General features: G+C 39.8%; 1 long non-coding RNA gene across 1 annotated transcript; it reads right to left on the bottom strand.

Annotated features, from left to right (window-relative positions):
* Positions 1 to 517: 517 nt before the first annotated feature.
* Positions 518 to 17,532, bottom strand: LOC144021876 (uncharacterized). Its single transcript, XR_013284206.1, has 5 exons — positions 17,269 to 17,532; positions 16,008 to 16,158; positions 4,429 to 4,499; positions 2,575 to 2,826; positions 518 to 603 (listed from the first exon to the last, which is right to left on the bottom strand). It is a non-coding gene; the product is annotated as an uncharacterized LOC144021876 (long non-coding RNA).
* Positions 17,533 to 27,259: the final 9,727 nt, after the last annotated feature.

The following is a 27,259-nucleotide window of genomic DNA, read 5'->3' as shown; positions in this document are numbered from 1 at the left end:
CAGTAATCTATGAGGTGCCGTCTGGGCCATAATTCAGGATTAGGATTTCCTGGTAACTTTAGAGTGTCACCAGCCACATTGATAAAAAAAAAAAGAAAAGTTATTTAGAACACTAATTGTTTATTATAGTTTGCATGACTTTAAGAGAACTTATTTTGTGAGTTCAATACTTAATTACAAGCTTAAAACAAATGATTTCTTTTCATATTTGGCACCATATCCTATAAGTGCTGACAGTCAGTTGGGATGAGAAGTTTGAATTACCTTCTGCAGTGCAACAAAATCTGACTAACTTATATGAAATATGGATGTGGGTTACACAGTAGACGTTGAATAAATGGTGAACATGTGGGCCCCATGACAGTACTTTGCTTAGGGCCCCCAAATGGCCAGGGCCATGGGGGTACCCTTTTCAAGATGATCATAAACAGGAACTATTACTGTACTCCGAGTGGTCACATACATAAGCATGCGTGCATGTTTAACCCCACCAACAACATAAAAGACTCCAAAAGTATTTGCTTCATATTTTTTGTCTTTTTAATGCTTTGCAAGCCAACTAAAGGACATGAAGGGTAGAGGTCTACTGCCGTTTTGCTGCACCTGTCGGAGAAAGTAAAAAAAAAAAAAAAAAAAAAAGACTTTCAGATTCAAGAAGTCAACTCTGTTTCATCTTTCTATCTGTTGCGTCCTGAAGCTGATTTCCCCTCAAAGTCAAAAAGAGCTACTGTAGTTTCCCTCTAGGACCAACCCGATTCTGAAACCTCATGATTTTTTGGGGGTCATTCCAGGGAGGGAATTGATGCCATTTGCTTATTGAAAATTTCTCTTCATCCATTTCACCCATGCATTTTCTTGACCGCTTATTCCTCACAAGGGTGCTGGAGCCGATCTCAGCTGGCTATGGGCAGTAGGCGGGGGACACCCTGGACTGTTTGCTAGCCAATCACAGGGCACACAGAAACAAACAACCATCCACAAGCTCAAGCACACCTAGGGACAATTCGGAGCGCCCAATTAACCTGCCATGCATGTCTTTGGAATGTGGGAGGAGACCAGAGTACCCGGAGAAGAACCACGCGGGCACAGGGAGAACATGCAAACTCCACCCAGGAAGGCCGGAGCCAGGACTTAAACTTGAGTCCTCAGAACAAGGAGGCGGACGTGCTAACCACTCCGCCGCCGCCGCCAATTTCCCGTCATTTCAAGTGTAAATCTGATACTGCATATTATTAAACTACTCAAAATGTGTACATAACAGGGCTGTATATAACAGCAGTGAGCTTTTAGTGTAGAATAAGAATTAGCAAATACAAGAAACATAGCCACATGGCATTCATGTTAATGACATATTGACAATAACATGTTCTATGCAGCCCCACTAGTCTTAATGCAGTATTTTGATTAATATTGCATTCGTGGAATATGAGTCAAGCAGCAAAATCCACCCATTTTTATCCATCCCAGGGGGCGGCCATTTTGCCACTTACTGTCAAGTGAAAATGACACAGTTACAGTTGCTCAGGTCTCAGGTAACAACCAATCACAGCTCAGCTTCAGAAAACAGGTGAGCTGTAACTCATATTCCACAAATGTAATATTAATCACAATGCTATGTTTCCACTCGTGAGGTCACATATTGTCAAGAAATGTTTAACATTGACTTCCCCCTTAAACTATGGTTGGGATACAGAGTAATGCAATGTAAAAAAAAAAGAAAAGGAACAGCTCTAAAGGATTTGAATTTATTTAGTGGGGGAGATGTGCATGTGCCCCCTCCCCTTTGTCACATGACCGCGAGCCACCGTTGGTCGCAGTGGGACAGATACAAACATGCATCTCCTCCCCCTGCTCCTCCACCAGCCAGGTAACTTATTATGAATCCAGTGAAATTGTATTGGTTGTTTGCCCTCTATTCCTTACCTATAATCATTTTGTTGTGAAGTAGCATATGTCTCATACAGCACAAACAAATTAGCATAAATTAGCCGAATGGCCACCTAATTAGCTAGTTTAAAACGCTATGTGCTAATTCAATAATAGATAACGTGATAACCACCACATAGTCAGACTGACGGTGAAAGGAAGCTCTCTGTGATCCATGCATTGAAAAGCATTGGACTTTGGATCATTAACAATTAAAATACCCCCAAATTTTTCATATGTGACAATTCAGCATATCCACTCCAAAAACTCACTGCCCACCACTGGCTAGTAGTCACATTTAAAAGCAGTCCAATACATCCTCGTGGTCAAAGCATTTGAATTGAGTTGTATTGTGGAAATATCAGAAATGCCCGGATGTTTGGAATTGTCACTTGCCTGTGAGAAATACCCTTTTGCCTTCTTGTAATGACAACTGTCAGTATTATTCATTCTCAGGCCCTTGGGCTGTTTGGTTACTAATTGGTCTATTTATTTACTATAATTCCATTTGCGCAAAATGTGCCCTTCCCCCCCCAGAGCACTTGCCCCCGAAAATGTCTGTCCACGCCACTGACTCCCACAATAACTTTTTATTCGTTTTGTTGTCATTAACGTAACAGTTTGTAACAGACGTAGTCAAATACTCACTGGCGTATGAGTGCTTCATGGACTTCATCCACTAGTCACAAATGCCTGTGCATTCAGTCAGACCATGATGATGATGATGGTGGCCATTCACACCATGATGATGACCATGGTGGCCATTCACACCATGATGATGACCAGCGTGGGCATTCACACCATGATGATGACCAGCGTGGGCATTCACACCATGATGATGACCATGGTGGGCATTCGGACCATGATGATGACCATGGTGAGGAGAATTGGCCAAAGCACCTACAAAAACAAACAAACAAACAAACAAAAAAAACGTGTCAGCCACAAACATGATAAAATCCAGACAGTTGAATCAAGTTTTAAAAATTACTCTGACTGACTACAGCTATGCCCTGCGATTGGCTGGCAACCAGTCCAGGGTGTACCCTGCCTACTGCCCAAAGCCAGCTGAGATAGGCTCCAGCACCCCCCGCGACCCTTGTGAGGAATAAGCGGTCAAGAAAATGGATGGATGAACTACAGCTATTGTAAGTTCATTAGTATGTCTCATATTACACTGCATGGCCATCATATTATATTTATATTATATCATATTTTATTTCATTTAAGTGCCAACGATATTTTAATGGCTTGTGGGTAATTTTGGGCTGCTGAATCCAAAAACGATGTCCACACCCGACATCCAATGAATGTGTTTGACACTTTACGAAACGTAATTTGACCGTTACTAAAAGTAGCCAATGTGCTTTGACGTTGTCCGTTTTTGCATTTGTTTACGGTTAATATTTGCTCATTTTTGCTTGATTTTCAAACGAAACATGATTTGCATCTGGAAAGCTCTCGATTGTCGTCTTTCACAATATTGCATCAAAAAGGAAAGCATACCGAATAGACATGCTTCAAAAGACAGACAAAGCCTCGTCAAAGTTGCAGCATAAGAGAATGCCAATGTCGTAATTTGCGCATTATTAGCATCTCAAATACAGCCAATTTGGAAAAGTTTCAGTGGCATCAAAATACCCTTAAATCATTGAAACTCTCTTGTGTGTTGACCATGTTTATAATAGTTTTTGATTTTCCATTATACTTTTTATTTTATTGACTTTTGTTTTTTTAAATTGAGTTTTAGAGGTTTTGTTAGTTTTTTGTTTTGTTTAATATGCTTCGTTTTAGTTTAGTTTTATGATTAGTTTTAGTTTTGTTTTAATATAAGGAGTATTGTGTAATAAAGTAAAATACAATTCTCAAACTACTGTTAGATTTTCTTGCTTCTGTACAGACGTACAGCAACATTGAAATAAATATATTTAAAATGAGCCCTGAAAGCTCGTGTACGATATTCATTGACAAAGAAAATTGCTATAATTATCGTTATAGTGTTATAAATGTAAAACTAAATTTTAGTTAGTTTTTGTTATTTAAAAATTATATTTCTTTTTTGCAACATCTTTTTAGTTGTAGTTATTTTATTTGTGGACCTTGGCCAAATTAACATGTATGGCTTGACTAGTTTACTGGAAAAGCGCCTAAAAGCTGATTTATTGCATTTTTGCGTGATTAAATTTTCGTGTCCATATCGGCCAACAGGTCAGGAAACGCAAGTCTAAAAAAACATTGATGTCCATGTATTGTTTGTTAAGCTTTTGTTGTGAAGTTGGCTTGATTGTTGTCTTATTTTGTGCTTAAAAACACAACACTGTCTTAATCCAAACATTGAACCTTTTTTTTTTTTTTTTTTTTAAATGTTACTCTGTTCTTTCTCAGGATTATCCTCTCTAAACAACAAAATACAACACCAGTTTCTCTTGATTATTAATTGCTCATCACGGGGCCCTAAGATGGTGCTTATGCCTTGGCCCGTGTCTGGAGATTCAAACTCACCAGCGCTGAGGAGCAGGAAAACGCTCAAAGTCAAGAGCAAAAACTTCATTGTGCTGTTCAACATGAGCTGCCTGTGACAAAGAACGTTTGTTACATAACAACAACAACAACAACAATAAATAAAGCCAAAACGTGTGAATAATAAGATTAGGAAATGTACGTTGACTCACCTTGTTTACTGGGAGGTTTCGGTTTGTGCCGTTCAATGATGTCAACTTGTTATCGGTCACTTTTTTTATAGTCACGCTTATTGACTTATGATAATTAATTATACATTCATTTACCACTTTACAATTCTAAAGATGTCACTTTAAAGATGGGCCCGCCCTTTGTCCTCAAGCATCTTATTAAATATGTATTTGACATCTATCCAGGTAATTATTATGAATGAGATGAATAAGTAATTCAAAAGTAGTTGTTACATGGTATCACCTTGTGTGTTCATGCCAGATCTTTATGTCAGTCATCCAATTGCCTGACCCATTTCCAGGCAGTGGTGAAGCTATGCGAGAGATTTGTGTCAAAAATATTCACACAAATAAATTTGGGAATTTCACATGTTTTGGAGATGCACAAATACAGATAGATTTTCACATCAGATCCACAAATATAGCCACAATTTTCAGATCTTTCTCAATTTTGTGTGTGCATTTTCCACAACATATGCTTGCGAGTTGTCGAATGTGCGTTTACGGATCATCACGTGTATTTATTTTTAAGAAAAAACATCATGCTGTTTCGCGATATCAACACACACAAGTCCTCAGATATTCATGTGTGAAAGGCCTGTTCCACCTCCGTCCACGCAGAGGCACTGTTGCTGTCTCCATTGAACGGGAATGAGCCATTTCTCGTTTAAAATTGGAAATTGAAAAACGGAAAACGAGCCGTTATCTGATCCACTATTATGTGTTTATTTTACACAAGTCGGGAAACAAATTGCAACCTTAGTTTGTTTCCCTTAAAGATACTGAGATTAGACACCTGACCGCAAAACGCGAAACTAAAACATTTACTGACGTACAAGGAATTGATATGAAACTAATTAAGGAGACAGTAGATGGAATTTTATTACCACTGACACATATATGTGCTATACTATCGTTTAAAACTGGAGTGGTCCCAAATGAGATGAAACTTGTTAAAGTCGGTCTGATTTATAACGGCAGAGATGTGCACGAATACAGAAAGTTGTTAAAAATCCTGGAGAAATGTTTCAATAATAGATTAGATAAATTCCCCTCCGTCAACCGGCACCTTACCGTGGTGGAGGGGTTTGCGTGTCCCAATGATCCTAGGAGCTATGTTGTGTGGGGCTTTATGCCCCTGGCAGGGTCACCCATGGCAAACAGGTCCTAGGTGAGGGCCCAGACTAAGCACGGCTCATAGAAACACGTTTCCCGGACGCGGGTAACCGGAGGCCCCCCTCTGGAGCCAGGCCTGGAGGTGGGGCTCGTTGGCGAGCGCCTCGTGCCCGGGCCTGCACCCATGGGGCCTGGCTGGGCATACCTCGAAGAGACAACGTGGGTCCCCCTTCCCATGGGATCACCACCGGTGGGAGGGGCCAAAGGGGTCGGTGCAGAGTTGGCTGGGTGGCAGCCAAGGGCGGAGACCTTGGCAGACTAATCTCTGACTACAGATGCTGGCTCTTGGGACATGGAATGTCCCCTCTTTGGCGGGGAAGGAGCCCGAGCTTTTTGTGAGGCCGAGAGATTCCGACTAGATATATTTCGGACTCGCCTCCACACACAGCTTGGGCTCTGGTACCAGTCCTTTCGAGAAGGGTTGGACTCTCTTCCACTCTGGAGTTACCCACGGTGAGAGGTGCAGAGCAGATTTGGGCTTACTTATTGCCCCCCCGGCTCGGCGCCAGTACGTTGGGGTTCACCCCAGTAGACGAGAGGGTAGCCTCGCTCCGCCTTCGGGTAGGGGGGATGGGTCCTGACTGTTGTTTGTGCATATGCACCAAAAAAAAAAAAAAAAGCTTACCTCGATCTCAAATCGATCGAGGTAAATGTAAATAAAAGACATATGTTTTCATGTGACAATGTGATTTGGAATGACTGTTAACCAGAACACAAACAATTTATCGGAATCAGAAACCTTTGTTGTTTACATTTGCCCTGAACACTTTGTAAGTGAGGGAACTCTGCTCGAATGTAGCGTAAGACTGTACTTTGTGATTTCATAAGACCGTATTCTACGTTCTTTAAATTGAGAAACAGTCTCTGTTTATCATACCATCCACATTCATGGTTTCATGGAATAAAATGCACTCATTTCTGGAACCTTCCTCAACACATTCATTTTTTTTTTTTTTTTTTCTCTAAGAGCTCAGAATTGTTCATTCGGTAGTCTTACCGATTCAACGTCTTATCATCATTGCTCTTTTTTTTTCTTTTTTTTTTTGTATGTGTGTGTGCGTTTGCGTGCGTTTGTGTGCGTGCGTGTGCGTGCGTTTGCATGCGTGTGCGTGCAAATACGTATAAATTTATACTCATTAATTCACCTAAAACCTTATAAAAATCCCATTACCCTTCACCTTAACCAGGTACTTCAGAGTCTCGCAGAGTCGTGAGGTTCAAATGGTCAGGAGACCAGAGAAAAGGTCAGAAAAAATGAAGAGAAAAGAAAGATAAATCAAAGTGAAATCCAGCACCGACCAAACACTTCCTGCCTTCCCTATGGTGCCCTGAACACTTTGTAACTGAGGGAACTCTGCTCGAATGTAGCGTAAGACTGTACTTTGTGATTTCATAAGACCGTATTCTACGTTCTTCAAATTGAGAAACAGTCTCTGTTTATCATACCATCCACATTCATGGTTTCATGGAATAAAATGCACTCATTTCTGGAACCTTCCTCAACACATTCATAATACAAGCTGGAACTATGAAAAAAGAGAGAGATTTTTGTGTCATAGTGCTTTTTCGATTGAATGAATGGGCTACAAATGGGTGTCTGCTTTGACTGGCTGTTAGCTAGCAAACGTTTGTTTGTTTATTGAACCTAAAGAAGTAACAGAAAAATGGAACGTTAAAAGATTTATAAGAAGATAAACCTTAATAGGAAGTAGAAAACGTACTAATCCTACCCATATACTTTGTATGTTTTTAATTTGTTTCATATAAATTAGTTAAGTTAGTCATATAATATGTTTCAATGAAAGAAAAGAAAATATGGATAAACTTGCTCATGTATACAACTGCACTTTGACATGTAACACATTTATAAATCATAATATCCTCCATACTCACATATTCAATTTTCATTACACTCATACATCTAAAAAAAATTACACATTTCTGCAATTTTACCAGCCCGCCAGTAAAATTGCTACTTTAATCATGACTGATAAAAGTTTTTTTTTTTTTTGTACTTTGCTTTTGAACATCTTTTTAAACTCAGTGACTCAAACCTTTTCAGGTCCGTTCCAAAATTGTTCCATAAATTAACACATCTTATAGAAACACACCCTTGTCTAATATTTGCTTTTGTTTTACATTTTTTGTCGACACTTGTACCACTTACGTAAGAACCCTCTCTAATTTCAAACAGCTTCTGAGTACTGTTGTAGAGTATTGTTGTGTGCTTTGTACATTACAAATGCAAATATATAATAAATTAAGTAGTATAGAATAGTGAATTAAGCCTAGCAAAACATCACTTTGTAGTTCGACTTAATCCTGCTTTTACTGTGAGTGTGCTGAAGAATGTTCATCAAAACATTTTACACTAATGGCAAACAATGTATTCCATTTTTGTCCTTGTGAAAGTTAAAATTCACTCATAATTATCATTTAAGTTAATGACAAGTACATATTTGAGAAGACGCTAGAGGGCAAAGGGCATATCTTTTTAGAGTGTGTTAACATAATGAGTCAACATGAGAATGACTGCGATAACCAGAACAACAAAGAATTAATCGGGAAAACTATCTAGCAAAATTAAAGGGACATTAAGTTGCATGGAGATGCGGAATACATGAATCCAACACTTTCTGAATTAAAGGTGAAGAGAGCCACATTTGTCATTAGTTGCTTTTAACAAAAAAAAAAAATATGTAAAAAAAGTCACCAAGAGGCTTTGGAAAGTCACCCGTTTGTTGTGTACTGAGAGGTAGGATCCCAAACGCAGACACAAATAAGTCTTTATATATTTATTCACAATGACAGGCAGAAACTAAGAGAGTGGTACACAGGAACAGTTGAGCAATAATCCGGAAAAACGCACACAATTCTCAGACCCTTAAATAGACAGTCAATCAGTCTCATTGGTTGTGGCTAGACATGTGAGGACTAGTACTCACCTGGAATTCTCTAATTGGCTGTTGACTCGGTAATTACAGATAGTTCCTGACGTCAACAAACATCATAGAGCATAAAAGATCCTTGACATCATATAGTCTAAAACTAGTTGAAACTGGATGCTGTTACATCAATACCAAAACAGACACGTAACGGGTCGTGAACTCTGACACACGGTCATGAACTCTACTCAAACTTAACCCAGGTGTTTACCCCAGACATGAGACAAGACCCAAACATGACTCGAGTCATGACACCGTTTCGTCAGAAGTCAATTAAAAAAAATGATCTTTTCTTTCTTTGATGATTATATGTCATATGCAGCCCTACTAACACTGTATTATATTTATTAAGGATGGGCGAGTACGGATACCATGTATCAGTATTAGGCTAGCCTATTGGGAGAGATTTGTCTCAAAAATATTGACACAAAAAAATTTGGGATTTTTCACGTGTTTTTGAGATCCACTAATACATCCGTGTTTTTTAACTGCACAAACATTTTCGCGATTTTCAGGTGTTTTTCCAGATCCACAAACATTTTCGCAATAAGCGAAGTGCGCATTAAGTTTGCGCATGCGCGAGGGAAAAAACGAGGCTACCAACTACCCTATCAATTTGAATGGCGGAGATTAGAGTGGTGACAAACTTTGCCTCACTGTACACTTTAAAGCTTGCAAGTCAACTTCCCCGATATCAGTAAACCACATGCAATGCATGTTAATAAAAAACAGCAACTTTCCAGCCGTTGAAACGTTTCTATCAGAGCCGATTCCATTGGATCCACTTTTTTTTCAACGACCATTTGGGAGTTTCGCCTACCCACAATGCACCACACCGCTACCCATAATGCACCTTGAATTCGAGAAGCACACATCAGATCCACAAATATATCCGCGATTTTCACATCTTTCTTAATTTTGTGTGTGCATTTTTCATGACTTATACCTGTGAGTTGGCGATTGTGCGTTTGTGGATCGTTGAACATGCGAATTTAATTTTGAGACAAACAGCACGCTGTTTCAATTCACTCACACACATACAAGTCCTCAGATAAGATCACGTGTCTAAGGCCTGTTCCTCCTTCGACCGTGCATAATTATCATTTAAGTTAATGACAAGTACATATTTGAGAAGTTGCTAGAGGACAAAGGATGTATCTTTTTTAGGAGTGTGTTAACATAATGAGTCAACTTGAGAATGACTGCGTTAACCAGAACAACAAGCAATCGGAAAACTAGCAAAACTAAAGGATGCATTATGTTGCATGGAAATAGGGAATACATGAATCTAACACTTTCTGAATTAAAAGTGAAGAGACCCACATTTGTCATTAGTTGCTTTAGACAAAAAAAAAAAAAAAAAACTCACGAGAGGCTTTGGAAACTCATGAGTTTAGTCAAAAAAAAAAAAAAAAAAAAAAAAAAAGGTTCTTTATGATTATATGTTATATGCGGCCCTATACTTTTTAATACAGTATTATAATTATTAAGGATGGGCGAGTACATACCAGGTATAAGGATTAGGCTGATACTCGGCCTTAATGCAAGGCTATTGGCACTCACACACTGTCATTAAGATGTACATACACATGAGTGTCACAGTTTGATTTTCTTTTTCCATACAAAATTATATATATATATATATATATATATATATATATATATATATATATATATATATATATATATAGTTATAGAATTGTACACCATATTTAAAAAAAAACACAGTATAGAGATACTTTTTTTTGGTTTTTTAATGTATACTTTTTTTTTTTAATGTATACTCAACTGAGAAGGATCCACCACAGAAGACAGGTGATTTATCAAATTCATTTTTGACAAGATGCTTTTTTATTTTGACATATACTGTATTTATGGTTCTCACTTCTAAGTAGGGTTGGTATCGGTATCAGTGATTACTCAAGAGTTGAGAACTTGTACTGTTCATCATCATTGTAAAAAAAAAAAAGAAAAAAAAAAGTGGCATTGCACATCCATATTTTGAACCCCTAACCTTGGCTTGAGACTGGAAGTTGTAGCCTGGACTTGAAAGCCTAATCCTAAATTTACCATAAAATCCCGTATAATTTGCCCCTTTATCCCTTAATAACCCCCTTAAAAGGATGGGTTTTATTTTATTTATTTATTTGCTGTAGTCTGCTTGCTTGTTTCCTTTATCACAGTGAATAATAATATGAATGAGTAAAGATTCCAAACATAACAATAAAGTGCTTTTAAATCCTGTATAAGAATTATGCTCCTTTCCCAAACCGCCAACGTCAAGCAAATTGTGTTCCGTTGTGTATGAAATGCGCTGTAAATTAGTGATTCTCTTTTCTGTTTTACAACCCCTAGCCAACAAGTAAACATCTAAAGAAAGAGTACGGTATTCTTCATGGAATTTTACAGCACGCTGAATTCTACTTTGAAGCCTCAAACTTTGTTGACATTTTGCATGTGCTTTCAACTCGTGTTTATTAAGCCAATATGCTTAATCATTTCATGCATAAGTTACTAATTAAAAGCCTCGTTTTTAATGGTGCCTTTGGGCTGTGCATTTGCATTCCACACCGAGTACAAAACATTTGCATTTCTTTCATATTGACAAATAAGGTCACGGGTGAGGTGTCGCCACCTGGTGGAAACGTAAGGGATTCGTCACAAGTTTGGATACTGCACTATAGCTTTGCCTTTTCATTGACTTGAAGCAATTTCATCAAATGTTATCCAAGTTTCAAGCTTTCAGGATCAAATGTCAAGCATTTATTGCATTCAGATTGATATACTGTATCCTTTATTTGTGTGAATTCTGGACAGACAGTGATGAGGTCATGCCGGTCCAGAGAATAAGGCTTGTAATGTATGTGCATTCTTCTCTCTATGTGAATCATACAATCGGGAATGCTACAATGTGCAGATGGTGCTATCCAGCCATTTATTTTAAATTGCATCAGAAATCTCTGAAATATTCAGGTTCATGACAGGTCTGATGCACTCAAAAAACTAACACTGCATGCTACTTAATATAATTGGTGAAACATTTTTACATTTGATTAGAAAGTTCTGACATTGATTAAAAGAATTGATTTCATTAAAAGAAAGTGGTTAGCACGTCCGCCTCCCAATTCTGAGGACTCCGGCCTTCCTGGGTGGAGTTTGCATGTTCTTTTCATGGTCTTCTCCGGGTACTCCGGTCTCCACCCACATTCCAAAGACATGCATGGCAGGTTAATTGGGCGCGCTGAATTGTCCCTAGGTGTGCTTGTGAGTGAGGATGGTTGTTCGTCTCTGTGTGACCTGCGATTGGCTGGCAACCGGTCCAGGGTGTCCCCCGCCTGCTGCCCAAAGCCAGCTGAGATAGGTTCCAGCACCCCCCGTGACCCTTGTAAGGAATAAGCGGTCAAGAAAATGGATGGATAACTGAAATGCTGAGTAAATCCAAGTAATATTTTCCACTACGTCTGAATGAATCGACTCTGGCTAAACTACTCAATAAATTAAGATGATCGGATAAATTCTGTATGAGGAGTTCGTTAAAATATGACCGCTATAAAACGGCCAGAAAAAATGAGAACACATTCCAAAGTAAATCAATATGCCAGACTTCCTGTTACGTTTAGCATATGGCTCCACAAGACTTTTTTTGTACGTTGTGGGCTGTTACATATGCCCCAGAAATGTTTGTGCCGCTCTGTGATTCGTACAATGCTTCATTAAGTAGGAATTTTGAAACTCAGAATTGAATGCCTCGCCGCCGTCAAATAGTATGTCTTGTCTATGACTTTAGATTATTTTTCCCTGATGTTGTCCCAGGTGTTATAGAGAGATAGTACAGTAATCGGGTTAACCATGTAGGACTAGGTTGCAAAAGTATGACCCCTATGAATGTCCAACCATGTGTTCCCGCCCAGGGCGTTTCAGCTCTCTGAAATGCTTCAGACAACTGAGACAGACACACTACGCACTCACACCCGTCAACGGGAACGTGCAACCGAGGGGCACAAAGGCGGAAGCACAAGAACTGGGATGCGGCCCATACGTCGCAAACAGGAAACGGAAACAAAGCTAATGTGTGAAATCCAGGAAGTCGGAAGTCCCACCTCCTCGGTGGCAGATACCCCATTACATTCCCATTCATCTGAATAGCGTGGATTTTAAACATAGAAGGGCCATAACATGCCTTGTGAAAATTAAACTGCACTAAAAAAACAAACAAAAAAAAACTAGCCACCAGAAGGTGCTAGAACTGCACAAATGCAAATGGAAAACGATCTGCCTTTTATGTTCTGCTTTTAATATTGTGACATGACAACGACAATATATTGTGGCCAGCTCAGAAAACTGTTTCAAATGGTACACAGTTGCAAAACTTAAACTCTGTTATACATAAAAAAGAATGATAGCCAATTAGGAGTCGAGCTTGAATTGTCCTCGGAGACAAAGTAGCAACTGCTGGTTGTGTTTCCTGTGTGGCCATCTCACAATCATGAACCAATGTTACATGAACAATTGCAGTCAGTATTTAAATTATTCAACACAAGCCACCTTCACTCGAAGCTCATCATATTCTTATTATTTATCGTATTAGCTAGCTAGCATGTTAGCCCTGATCACGCTAGCATAAATCCACGTGACACATAAGGGTCCTGTCCTGGCGTCCCGTTTTTTTGCCATGTGTATGTCAATCATGTCTGTCACATCACTGTTGTCATAGTGATTCATATGATGAACCCATTCAAAGGGAATTTAACTATTACATTCCTATATCAGATCTGAGCATTAATGACAGAATGTCCATTTTCAGTCAGTAACAGAAGATAGGTTCCCCCCCCCCCCCAAATCTGTGAATATGCATGGATCTGTGTTGCATACTGGTTGTGCCTATATGGGTTGATGATTGTACCATTCTGATAAGAACAGCTTCTTATTAAAATACCCCCTTGAGTGGAAGTTGGAAACAAATGAAACAACTTCCTTCTTCCTTCCTACTCACAACAGCTATTGATCCAAGCATCCACTGCAACCTGTCATCTGATTTCCTCATTTGCCCTTTCACTAACCCTGGGAACATAATTGTGGGAATATAATTTTTGAGTGGGAGGGGGTCTGTCCGGAGGCACATGTTGCTCAATGTCAGAGAGCACACTGTATCCTCTTTCCAGCACAGTCTCCTGAGAGGGATCTATGTCAAAAAACAAATGTCTCTGTTTGAAGTGTGGGCTCCAGTTTAACGTGTTCTGGCTTTTTGTTTTCCTCCTCGGGGCCTGTCTTTTCGCTCTCTTCCTTTTTTTCCATTGTCGTTCTCTTCCTCTTAATAACCTTTACAAATTGGATGCAAATTGAAGTTTTTGTGTCAGATTTGCTCTCTGACCCAAGTATATTGCAAATCAATTTTTCATACAAAATAGGAATTGTATAATTGATAATGGTCAAAGTAATAATCAGTCAGAGGGTGGGACCACCTGTGTGAGCCGAGATCGCCGTGACGCCTACCCCGTAGCCTGACGCAGAAGTTTAACAAGGCCTTTACGTTATGATCCGATTCTAATCGATTTGCTACTTCTTGGAGTACTTCTGAAAGTGACTTATCTTCCGTATCCATGCTTTAGCAAGCCTGTGACCGTGTGGCTCCTCATCAGGCGCTAAACTCCCCACGCGGGAATCGATACTGGAAGTGCTGCTGCTCATGTCTGTATAAGGGACTCAGCCAATCATGTAACTTGGCTCCGCCTCATGTCATTTGATTGACAGGCCAAGTCATTCGGCTGTAAAACACCATTATGTAAAAGAAGACCATTGTGGAAAAGGACGTCATTATGAAATAAAAACTGACTTTGTAAAACAACGTTTTCTTATCTTATAAAACCTTGAAAATAAATTAAATGTCATTATTTTTTTTAAAAGTATGACGTTGTTAAAATAATCATTATGAAATATTTAATCAAAATAAAATATTTGTTACATATTAAAGAATTGCACAACACTTTTCATAATAATACTAACACCTCATTTTAAAATTCCGTGGCCATATTACATAATTGTCTGTTATTTATCTACAGGATAGTTATTTCAAAATGACCTTTTTACTTATTGAATTTTGGCACTTTTGGCATTCCATAATATGTGCACCAGTGCCTTGTATGCAATGAAGACTAATGTAATAATGCATCATAAATACTAATGTAATGCTATGATCGCTTGTCGATGTTGTCTATTTCATACGACGCCGGACACGCCACTTCTTCGATGTGTCAAAAAAAAAAAAAAAAAAAAGTCTGCGTCAAAAAAAAAGAAGTCTGCAGTCTGCCTTGATACGTCGCAAACATCACAACACATTTTCACTTTATGCTCTTTTGAATGAGATGACATGAACATAAAAAGAGCTATGAAATATTTACCCTAACTTGAAGATGAAAAATGGTCCTTTCAAAAGAGTCACAATGATACCCCGCCCCAAAATGCACACAGGCTATATTGACATGTTAATATAATAGTTTAGTGTCACTCGTGTATTACTTGGGGTGGGAGTGGTGGGACAAAACAAACAAACATTCGCCATCTATCAATAGCGCTAACGCTCTGAGATGATGCGCAACCCCTCGATACCTTTCACTGTAAACAGCAGCAGTTTCAGGGGTGCCAGGTCATGATCTCAGTCATTTATTTGGACTAGAAATCATTTAAAAAAACAACTAATTATTATACGGAATATATTTGCTGTATAACATATTTTATTTTAGGAAACATGAGGGGGAATATTTTTTTTTTTTAAATCTTTTCCCCCCCCTGCAATTTGGTACCCCTCCACTAGATGGCGCCCTAGGCGACCGTCTAGTTTGCCTATGCCCAGGGCCCTCCCCTGCTACCAAGCCCTGTGTGACCAAAATTGGAACTGTTTGACATTAGTGGCACCCATGTTCTTTACTGTATTCTACCATTTGTGATTGAGGAGAGGCCGAAGTCTCACTATGTGGTAGGCTAAAGCTCGTGAGCGTGTCGTGTTACAACACTCCGGTCCTTGATAAAGGCCAGCATTGTGCAAGCAAATCCCCTCGGAAACAATTGAGATTTTTTTAAAACTGAGACCTTCTGTTGCTTCTCTTGCGTCACACGTAAATATGCTTTGAAACACATCCACTCTATAATAATAATAATAATAATAATAATAATAATAATAATAATAATAATAAACATAGAGAAACTGGCAGCACACACTGCAAATACAAGCCCTTTCAACCACTCCCATTCACCTACTTAAAATTAAACTTACTATTGACATGACGGCAGGTAGAGAGCATCAGGGACTTTGTAAGTGGCAAGCCAATGTGGTGATGTAAAAATGGCAGCCAGGTCAGAACGTCTATCACTGTCATGTTTGGTTAGGGAAGCACCTTGTGTAGCTCTTCACACTCGGCTGAGCCCTGTGGTTAAATACACAAAGCTTTGTGTTTGGTTTTGCCACGGATCAGCGCAGCAATCGGGCACTCACCTGGAAAACTGGAGAGCAAAAATGGAAAATAGAATGACAGCATCACACTGCATTTATATGCTCTTCAGGAAAAGGCATAGAAGAAACTGTTTTTTTTTAACTGGGATACTATAATCCACTCATAATGTTATTCGATCCACCTGTTAAATCTCTGCTATGGCTTGCTTGCTCAGTAAGTCCAAGGCCAAGATTATACTTTGCATAGAGAACTTTCAAACTTGGCACACGATAAAAACAAAGATGGAAGAGATAAAGTTGATGAAAAATTATGCCTTCATACCACATTACAAAACATTGTTTTTTGTTTTGTTTTTTGTTTTATTATTGCTTGGATGCCATCCATCCACATAAAGAGATCTTCTCAATTTACTAGTTTCACACAGGATGTTTTGCAAATCATTTATCTTAAAATACAGCTCTTCTATTGGATGGGATGGGATGGGATGGGATGGGATGGGATGGGATGGGATGGGATGGATGGATGGATGGATGGATGGATGGATGGATGGATGGATGGATGGATGGATGGATGGATGGATGGATGGATGGATGGATGGTTGGATGGATGGATGGATGGATGGATGGATGGATGGATGGATGGATGGATGGATGGATGGAGTTGTGCCAAACAGCCTTTGTGGACAGAATTCAATTTAAAGTGCAGAATTAGCACTCTCATGTTAGCATCACAATGATTGTGAGGATAACTGGTACAGAGAATGGATGGGTGAATAAAAATGTTAAGACTTGTAGCTAACAACAGCTAGCACAGTTACTTCATTACCTACAGACCTAGGTGATAAAACCTAAATTAATGATACAATTTCATGTCTCAGAACTCGTCCAAAAAAAATGGTTTTCGACCAAACTGAAAAAAGCCGAGCGTACAACGCTACTCACTCGCCGAGTGTAGAAAAGGCTACAAAGCTGTCTATTCCTTAAGTCTGATATGTTCAACTTTAACTGCGTAACTGAGACGAATCCTAAATTGCATAATTTGTAGTCTGTTCATTGGAAAGCGAGTTCACGTGACACAACTTACCCTCGCGTTCGTGCGTGTAGCCGCTTCTCATAGCAGCAGGAAGTCTGGTGCTAGCGTGTGCCGTGTTGTGAGTTTGTCCAGTGGTGTGCGTCAATGACTGGTGGGTCCTGTTGTCCTTATTTCTTGTCTGTAACCTTCTTGCCAGAATCAGCTATAGCTTGTTCCTTCTAAAATGTTTGCTACGAATGTTTGGGCGGTGTTTTCTCATCCGCACGTTACCACATAGCACTCGTAAATTGATGTTGCGCTGCTAAGCCGGAAATCGTAAGTGTCACCATTTAGTTTCACAATAAGAGCGCGTACCGGAAGTGATGTGAAAGTAAACTGCGCTAATTTAATTTTCTTTGTTGATTAACCCTCGTGCAATTTGCTTAGCCAATTATGTAAATTAGGTTTTGATTGTGCAGGGAAAAAAAAAAAAAAAAAAAAAAAAAATGAGCCACGGTTTTGGAAAACTGGGGGACCGTCAAAATGCGAGTGTGCCAACATTTCTCAGCCATTGCATGAGGGAGATAACAATCATAATATCCCTGGAATCGGATTTAGCCAGCCGCGTAACATTAATGTACATTATAAGTGACATTTTTGGACCGATTGGACACTGCATGTATTTTATTGCAATTTCCGTGATTTCTGCATGAAATCCTTCTATGGACATTCCTCGACGGTGCCATGGGCATGAGAAAGATTTTGCACCCCAAATCCACCAGGTGGCGGTAGAGGCCAATTAATGATTTTCCTTGCAAACGCCGCACTGATTCCAGCACACCATATTCCACACAGACTTATTTCTTCGTGCTTTTTACTGATTGTGCATTCGACAGGATGTTAGTGGATGCGCGTGCACGTTAGTGGGCGCGCGTGCGTGTTCGTGGATGCGCGTACACGCGCGCCACTTGTATTTTTGTGCAGAAAAAGGTATTGCGAGCTATTGACTTATGTTTCGTGTTGGGATATGCTGTTTTTTTGTCTGCATGGACGTGGGAAGCACGTTCCCTAGTGGGAGGGGTCGAATGGCAATGCTCGTTGTCGTTTTTATTCCCCAAAATGAGCCACTGTTAGTCGTTGCAATACAGCGGTTTTCCTCAGTGTGTGAAGGCTGTTATTTATTTATTTTTTCTCTTTCTTCACTTCAGAACTTCAGAATTAATAGCGTGCATATTCCACACGCATGCACAGTTCGATCATCCATTTTGAACAGCCGAGCATTGACATTTGCTCGCCAAGGCTGCAGGGGGCAGGCGTGCCATTGTGGCCAAACGTGCGTGCAACGTGGAGGTGACGTATTTCCCTTCGTGCATTCTTCAAAACATGGCAAGGAGCATGGATCGGTGGAAACAATAACCATTAGGGATAAGACAAAACAAAAAAAACGGTTTTTTTTTTGCAACTTATGAAGTGTAACATGTAACGGTTGTCGAGATGAATTCCTCGTCGGTTATCTTATCTGGCCGTTGCATTTCTACGTGTGAAAGTGCTAAGCTTCGATTTTTATTCGGCTAGTTTGTATTCACAACAACGTGCTAACGTGCTAAGAGGCTAACGTGCACGAGACATGAGCTTCGTGGATCTCAGGAAAAGAAAGAAAAGAACGGCGATCGGAGACACAAAAAGCTGCAAATGCAAGTTGGCAAGTAAGTACTTCTACAAAATAAACATAAACGAACATATGAGCACGTCCTGGAATGCCGCGGGGGACGTGTAGCTTCCGAACGGTATGTAGCTCGTCGCTGTGTTGACTTCCGTTCGCCGGATACAATTGGATACAGGCGATGTAAATTTGTCCGAAAAACACGCACGATTTCCGGGTAAAGTAAACGGACGGATCGGTGTAATGGAGCTTTTTCTTTCCGTTATTTGTCCGGAACCGTACGTCCTACGGGGAAAATTACACATATCTGACACATATCTGGAACCGTGAGCACAAGAGATACGTGGCTCGTTGAAGTGCGACGCCGGATACGGGGGTGTAAATCGGGCCTTCCTGTATCCGAAAAACAAACACAATTTGCGGCTAAAGTCACGGAGGGGTCCCGGTGCCGCTCCGGAGCCCCACAAAAAGTACTTTTTTCCCCAAAGTTTTCTATCAAAGCTACCGTGTTGCCTGATGCTCTAACTATGTCATATGAAAGATTCAAATTTATTTATTTATTATACATATATACAACACAGTTAATTTTCTTCATAATCTATTATTTGGCTTCTGTTGTCCTATGGCGGGGGGAAATAATAATAATAAATAAATATACTATATTTATGCATAGTTTTGATGCCAATGAACATTTTGGGTGGTTGAAAGAAAAAAAAATATTAAAAAATGACTTAGTTATCACACCTCAAAGTAGAATTACTTATTTGGCTAAAATTTACTTTTCCAGGGTGTTTTGCATTAAATTGCCATTGTCAAAAAATTTGGCATGCATTGAAAAAATTGTTGTTATAACTTATTGCCTTATTCGAAGCTCTAATTATGTCATATGAAGTATTAATTTTGTATTTATTTTTTATACATGTATACAGCACAGTTCGTTTTCTTCATAGTCCATTCTTTGGGCTTGTATTGTCCTAAGAGGGGGGAATACATAAAAAAAAAAAAAAACTTCATATGTATGGATAGTTCTGATGCCAATGAACATTTTGAGTGGTTGAAATAAAAAAAAAATGTTAAAAATTGACTTAGTTATCACACCTCAAAGTAGAATTACTTATTTGGCTAAAATTTATTCTTAGAGCGTGTCACTGATTCCAAGGCACAAGGGTTAATGTGAGTGCCTTAACTTACGTTTATACATTTACTTATTGGCCTATTTTTTGTCTTTCTTTAGGAAACCACACACTCTCACACACACCCCTACAGAGACACAAACAACTTAAACCAAAAGCTGCAAACAATGAACTTATGTATGAAGATTGAAGAAATACTGTAAGTGCATTTTGGGGGTTTTTCCCCCATCATTTTAGATAGTATATCTTCTATTAAAATAAAACAGTGTCTATTTCTACCCTTTTTTATTTATGGTAAACAGTATACAGTGCAGTTTATGGTGTTAAATAGTAAAAAATAAAAATAAAAATAAAAATAAAAAACTTGGAAAAAGTTTTTTTGGACTTGGAACGGATTAAAATTATTTAAATTAATTATAATGGGAAAAATTCTTTCGGATTTCGAGCAATTCTCTTTTGGAACAGCCTTCTGGAACGGATATTGTTCGGAAACCGAGGTTTGACTGTATGTCAAAACGGCGGACATCTTTAATATTGAATTGACAAAAGAGCACAATTTCCTGGCCAAAAACAGTCAAGACTCATTTAACGGTTTCTGCACGCTTTGCCGGGCTGATGGGGACGTGAGCAGTCAGGGCAAAGCAGTCATAGAATGTCACGCGGCGACGGAAAAACAAAAGCAAGAGGCAGGTGCGTCATCATTGAAGACACTTTTTCCTTGTTATTTGCTTTTCAAAATAAGTTATGTTGTGTGGCACGTTGCACTTTTACAGAAGCATGTCACTGCTTAGTGTAGTCAACACTAAGAAAATATGTAGTCATCATTGCTATAAAGCTGTTTATTTTATATTTATTATTTTTCCTACAAGGGTTAAATACGGAAACACGTTTTTTTTTTTTTTTAATTAGTTGACTTTCAAATTGCCGTCCTCATAAACATTTTGTATGCATGCAGGCTCTTGTCAAAGACAGCTGCTGGCCGTCTAGACAGACAAGAGGGCACTTCTGCGCATCCAGACCCGGAATTGTCTCCCTATCATTCCTCATCTTCCCAAATGGAACTCGCCTTCACAGGCTTTTCCACTGCCGTCATCATCTCTCTCCACAAGTGAGAGGAAGGGAAAACATAATTACAGGACCGAGGCAACCACAAGTCACTACCACCTAAGGTTAACACTAATAACAATGGTAACCAGCAGCCGTGACATTGTTTCACAATTACACCAAACAACTGTAAACAATCCGTCGCAAAAAAAAAAACGGCTGCGGTCCACCTGCTACCCCTATGCCGCTCAGGAAAGGAACTGTTTATTTTAAGAGAGGGATGAGAAGAACATGGAAGATCACGTGATGACAGAAAAAAATCATTACTGCCAGTAAAGTAACAACTGCTAATCACTATGAGGCAGGTTGGATTTTCATACTAAGATCTCTATATTACATAAAAATCACATTATTTAAGATTTGGACTGCAGGAATAAAATCAGAATAAGCTCAAACAAGTAACTTGTCTGAGCCAAAACGATTGAACCTCGCCCCCAACCGCATGCTCACATCAATGGGCGGGAGCGCACAGGGCATTTCAGCTCTCTGAAGCGTTTCGGGCAATTGACAGACACTGCACACTCGCACCCGTCAACGGAAGCACAAGTATTTGGACACGGCCCACACGCCGCAAACCGGAACCGGAATCAAAGCTGATGTGCAAAAACAGTCCTGCCTGATGATTAAGGAGGCACATAGCAGGTGCACTTTTGGTAGACTTGCATGCCGACACCGCGACCTTGTTCTCGCTAGCTTCTCCTGCTAGCCGTTCTTGTTAGTCGCTCCAGCAAATGTTTGTCTAGCCACTCTTGATCGCCGCTCATGCTAGCTCCTGCTCGCCGGATTGCTTCACTCACTTGATCACACCAAAAAAATAATTGGTAGTATTTGGTGGTAGGTTTACAAAACGTCCTATGCCTGTCTTACATGTGCTTCAAAATCATAGCATTCTATTAGTTCACCTTTAGATGGCACTAAATTCTACACACAGTTCCTTTTTAACAACTGATTGATATACAGTACCGGTACTGTATATTTATTATGCTGTTTGATATATTTTTTTTCAGCCCAAATTCAGGACCTACTATTTCTTTCACTTCTGCTCAGCTAAAGCATCTTAGCATTCACACTTAACCTTTGAGGGAATTCCATTTCAGATAATCAGCGATAGTCCAAGCAGGACTGTGCTGATAAGTTCAACCTCCATCACGCTACCTACAACACATGTCCAGACATTGTCTTTGAAGCGCTTGATTGTTGTGTTACTGTTGCCAAGGAGATGCTTGGCTGTAGAGTATCCCTCAGTTGTTTTTCTTCTTTTTTCCAACACTCACTGCACTTCCGTGCCGCACGCATTCTTTTCTCACACGCGATCGTCCTCTCATTCACAGGAAATCCAACACAAACATTAACGCTCCAACGCACGCTGTGTCTACTCTTGCATATAAAACATCAGCGTCATTTTTCACACTATTAAGTTTCCTACTCTCGTGTATATTGCACTAAAAATGCACGTTGTCTTTGTCATGTGGCTAAATATGGAAAGAATCAATCTTTTCCGTGTTGCTCTTTTCAAACGATTTTCCATTAGGTAATAATTAATTAAATAATTAAAATAATAATTCAATAGTTAGGTAATAACCCCAATGCAAATGAAACTCATTGATATACATCGTCTAATCCACTAACGCCAGCGCTAATAGCCACACGGAGTTTGCATGACGCAAATAACGTGTATGGAAAGCATGTATAAACCTGCCGCAACCTCGATCCCGGGATCATGACAGCAGTGCATGTATGGAGACGCATGGTGAATGGCAGTCTCTGGCTGGTTACGCATAGAGGAGAGAGAGTGGGAGTTGGAGTGGGCGGGACCTCTTTCAAATTAATTTTTTTTTTTAATGCCGTAACGCGGGCTGATCGGCATAGGCGGCGGGGGTGTTATGTCATTTTACAATCATTTTTACGTGCCAGATACATACTGTATGCATACATCAACATCTGAAAATATATTTTTAATAAATGATCACACCAATAATTTGTACATTATGAATGAATGACGTCGTCATCGTCCTCTCTGCTCTGTACAACTTAACGGCGCTATAAACGCTTACTCTCGGTCCAATCTCAATTCTGATAATGTCATCTTTCTCGCACCTGTTACTATAACAACCATGTTCTTGGCGCAAATCTATTGCCATGTGTGGCAATGCTGTCAGTTTTGTGGGCGTGTTTGCGCCGGTATATGATTAGAGCAATATCCTTAGTGAATAGGTGGGTAACTGGGCGCAGACTGTGGGTGCAGTTGTGGTGCAATATTTAGCGGACGCTGCGCATTCTTAGCGAATCTACGCCAAAGTTTTCAAGGAACATTTTAGTATAGGCCTACAGTGAACTTCTGCATATTTGCAGATTTTTTTCGATGACATTTTTTGCTTTGTTTTGTTTTTCATGGCAAGGCTTGGCCCTTATTCCCTGTTAGTTCTTCCAGTCCACTGTAAACCACTGTTTAATCAAATCTGTTTGCCTCATCATGAGAGTGATAGCTGGCTACTTGCGTTTTATAGGTATTGCAATTAATCAATCTCATTGAATAATTGATTGGAATGAATAAAATCAAAAAATACAATAAAAAAACACAATACACATGTAGTACATATTATTAAACAATTGTTTAATTTTAATTAAATTAAGTACTAATAATATTTAAATGAATTGTTATTGTATTTTATTACTAAACTACACTGTTAGATTACTTTAATAAAACTTTAAAATAACACATGTATGATTGAATTGGCCCATCTTATCCATTCATTTTAAAAACTAATGTGGCCTTTCAACACAATTTTCTGATATCTCTCCTTAGTTACTACAGTTGTGCTTGAAAGCCACACCTTTGGGTTATGTAAACTTATGAGTACAATGGCAAATGTACAAAAGCTAAATTTCGCTTAATGACACAAAAATGCTATGAATCGTCACCAAAATCGACATTCACATCTCTACAATTGTCAACTTCACCCTCTGAAAATATCAAAACAATTGCCACAGTATTTTGGATTTTATGGGCCTTTTTTCTCACCATACAATGCGCTTAAAAGTTTACACACCCCTGGGGTATGTAAACGTTCAATCACAACTGTATAATAGTATGACTGTGGGGCAAAGCTAGGTGTTAAATAGTTATATAGTTTAAATGAGAAGTCGTGTTAGATCCAACATTTCAACATTTTACTGACTAATTAAAGATTGTTCATGTGACTTTTAATCAGCAGCAAGCTTGTGTTGACGTAAACGTCTGGGCAAACTTGCTTCACGGCGACACGTGCGCACTGTTTGCAGGGGGAGCCTCGGCTTGCTGACCTTGAAGATCCAAATCATCCGACGACATCTCCTCCGCTGCCGTCGTCGCTGACACCTCCCAGATCCTAACTATTGTTTTTATTCACATGACGGTGTTTTTGCATTCCAGTCTATCCTCTGCAGCCTGAGGGTTACGGGACAAGCATAAACACACTCACAGACACACACACACACACACGCATAGCAGCAGACATCGCTCATTCTTGAGACGTGCAGTATAAACAAAGTACTGGTGTATCTCCTCCAGCATGTCTTGTCTACGTCTTCCTAGATAAGCTTGTTTTATTAAAAGCTTGTCAAGTCAAAATGCAGCTGCCTTGCTGCCATTCCAAAAGAAATCCATTTCATCCTCTTTCCTGGAGAAGTATTTTCAACATACTTATAGCGGCTTGTTTTCAGAGCTACACGAACTGGCAAAAGGGAAGGATGGTTGGCAGGAAAACACCCGAACTTGCTTCAAAGAGATGCTGCAGGTCAGCCTGAACACTTTCGGGCGCCTTTGTCTTTATCAGGTAGCCTCTTGTCAAGACAAATAATTCGACCTTCAAGTAGTTGGTTGCTCCATTTGATGGATGCCATGCTTCATAATAAACTGAGATTATGTTTACAGCCAATGTGTTTAAATCTTTCATTTGTTCCCAAATTGGGCTAGCATGTGATTCTATTTGTGTTGCTATATACAAAAAAATTCTACAGGCCTTTGCAGCATGCATTCTGCATAGCGATAGGATCCTGATCAGATAGTCGTAATCAGATAGCATTGTGTTGCAGCTATGCACACGCTGATTAAATGGCCATACAGGGCATTTACCATTGAGTATGTGACAAACGTCTCACAGCGACATTAAAATAAATAAAAGGAGAGGATGTGCTGATTCTGGAGTGTCCCAATCTCTAAAATCCACGAAGAGCAGAGAGAGAGAGAGAGAGACCACATTACGTCTGCCCTGGACCTCGCTCGCTGATTCTTTTCACTGACTTGTGCCAAGCCAGTGTTCCTGCCTGCAATGTTAATAGTTACAGCCAATATATTCACTGACACCGCCATGATTTGGGCAGAGAATTATGCAAAGCGGCAAGTGAGGCAAAGGAAGCAGGCCTCGACTTGAGCATAGCAAAGAGCCTCTTAATCCGGTTTAATTCTATTATGGCTTGCACTGCAGCTGGTTGAAAAGCCGGCATAGCTCCAGAATTCCTCATGTCTGATTCATAAGCAGGGATGCTGTTGTCGTCACGTTTAAACTGTACTTATTCTACTTTATCAAAAAGTAGGTTAGTTAGTTAGCTAGTTTGTTCCTTGTGAATGTCAATATCGAGACATTCTGGCCAACTCTATGCTTCCGGTTTAGAATTGCAGGAACAGTTTGAGGTCTTGAATTTTCTTTCCTTCAGTAAGTCCAGGTCCAAGGTGTGCTTAGGTGTGAACAAACACTTTTATGCACTACTGCAATGAATTAGCTGGAGGCCAATATCCTTTCCTGTCAATGTAACGGTAAATTCTCTTCTTACTTTTTTTTCCCATGTACGATGTACACCTATTTGCCTTTCATCACTTCAAAATGAGACAGACTTGAGTAAATGGAATTTGGCAGTGTCCCCAGTGATGCTATCATTCAAATGGGGGCAGGTAACACAAAACAAGTACGACATCATAGGTGTCCCTCCCAGGTGAGCTACGTGCCTCCAGCAGTATGCTTATCAGCGCACCGAAGTGAATCAACACTTCCTGGCACAGCAGAGTCTATTTTTTGCACCTGCGTGAGTTAATTCCAAATCTTATCAAGGAATTCCCAAAAGCAAAGTATGAGGCAATGTGGGCGTGCGTTTGATGTATTTTAGAAGAGCATGTGACAACCCATTTAGCAGCAGGAGTATTTTCCATTTTGGCTCACTCCAAAGTTTCTATCATTTATTTTTATTTCTTTTCTTTGATTCGCCATTTCTGTTATTGTGCATTTAATATAGTTTCCTAAAATGGCTGAAGTGGCCTTATGCGGTCGCCCGTCACGGGCTGCATCTTGCCAACTGTTGTTTTCTAATGAAAATATCTGACACTGTGTAGTGCTCAGTCGCTTGGTGTGCAGTGAAGAAATGACAATTTTGTTCATTTTTTTTTTTTTTAGATGGTTCATATTTGTTGCAATCAGACGTGTCGCTCGGCAGCCTTAAGATACGTTGACACGCGCACACCTGAAGACAGCATGCTAATGAACCAATGAGGCAGACAAGGGTCTGTCACACAAGCACAGGCATATTTACATTGCTGTGGAATGAAACACGTCTCCCTAGTTACAGTATTAAAACAAAATAGGCCTCAAAACCATGATCACATTCCTTCCCACCCAGGAGCCCACCCTCACCGCCCCCTCCCCACACCCATCACCCTCACTCTTTCCCGATGCCCCGCCCCATCTCACGCTGCCAACTCTTCCCTTCCCTTCATTAGTGGACTACTTTCCATCTTGTATGTCGCCCAGCTTACTAAAGATCCCCCCCCCCTCCCCCTCTCTGCATCTGATGTGCCCTTTATTCCCCTTCCGCTGCCTGAAAGTGGATCGGAGCGAGGGATGGGGGTAGGGAGAACTGAAAGAAAATGCCCTCAGAAGCCCCAATTTCTATCAGGCTAGGCATCTCCATGGCAGCATGACCCCCCTGAAAGGGTCCATCATGCTCCAGTGCTCTCCAAAAGGACTGAAAGCAGAAAAGCAGGGAAGGAGAGAAAGAATGGAGGAAAAGTGCAAGCTTCCGAACACTACATGAAGTTAAATCAATTATCAGTTAAATGTTAAGTGCTTTTTGATCAGATTTCCGTAAACTTTGACAAATGACGGGGGAGGGGAAAATTAAGGCAATAAAACAG

Source organism: Festucalex cinctus, chromosome 1 (genome assembly GCF_051991245.1).
Source record: "Festucalex cinctus isolate MCC-2025b chromosome 1, RoL_Fcin_1.0, whole genome shotgun sequence".
In the NCBI taxonomy this organism is placed as follows: domain Eukaryota; kingdom Metazoa; phylum Chordata; class Actinopteri; order Syngnathiformes; family Syngnathidae; genus Festucalex; species Festucalex cinctus.
This window is presented reverse-complemented; position numbering and strand designations above follow the sequence as displayed.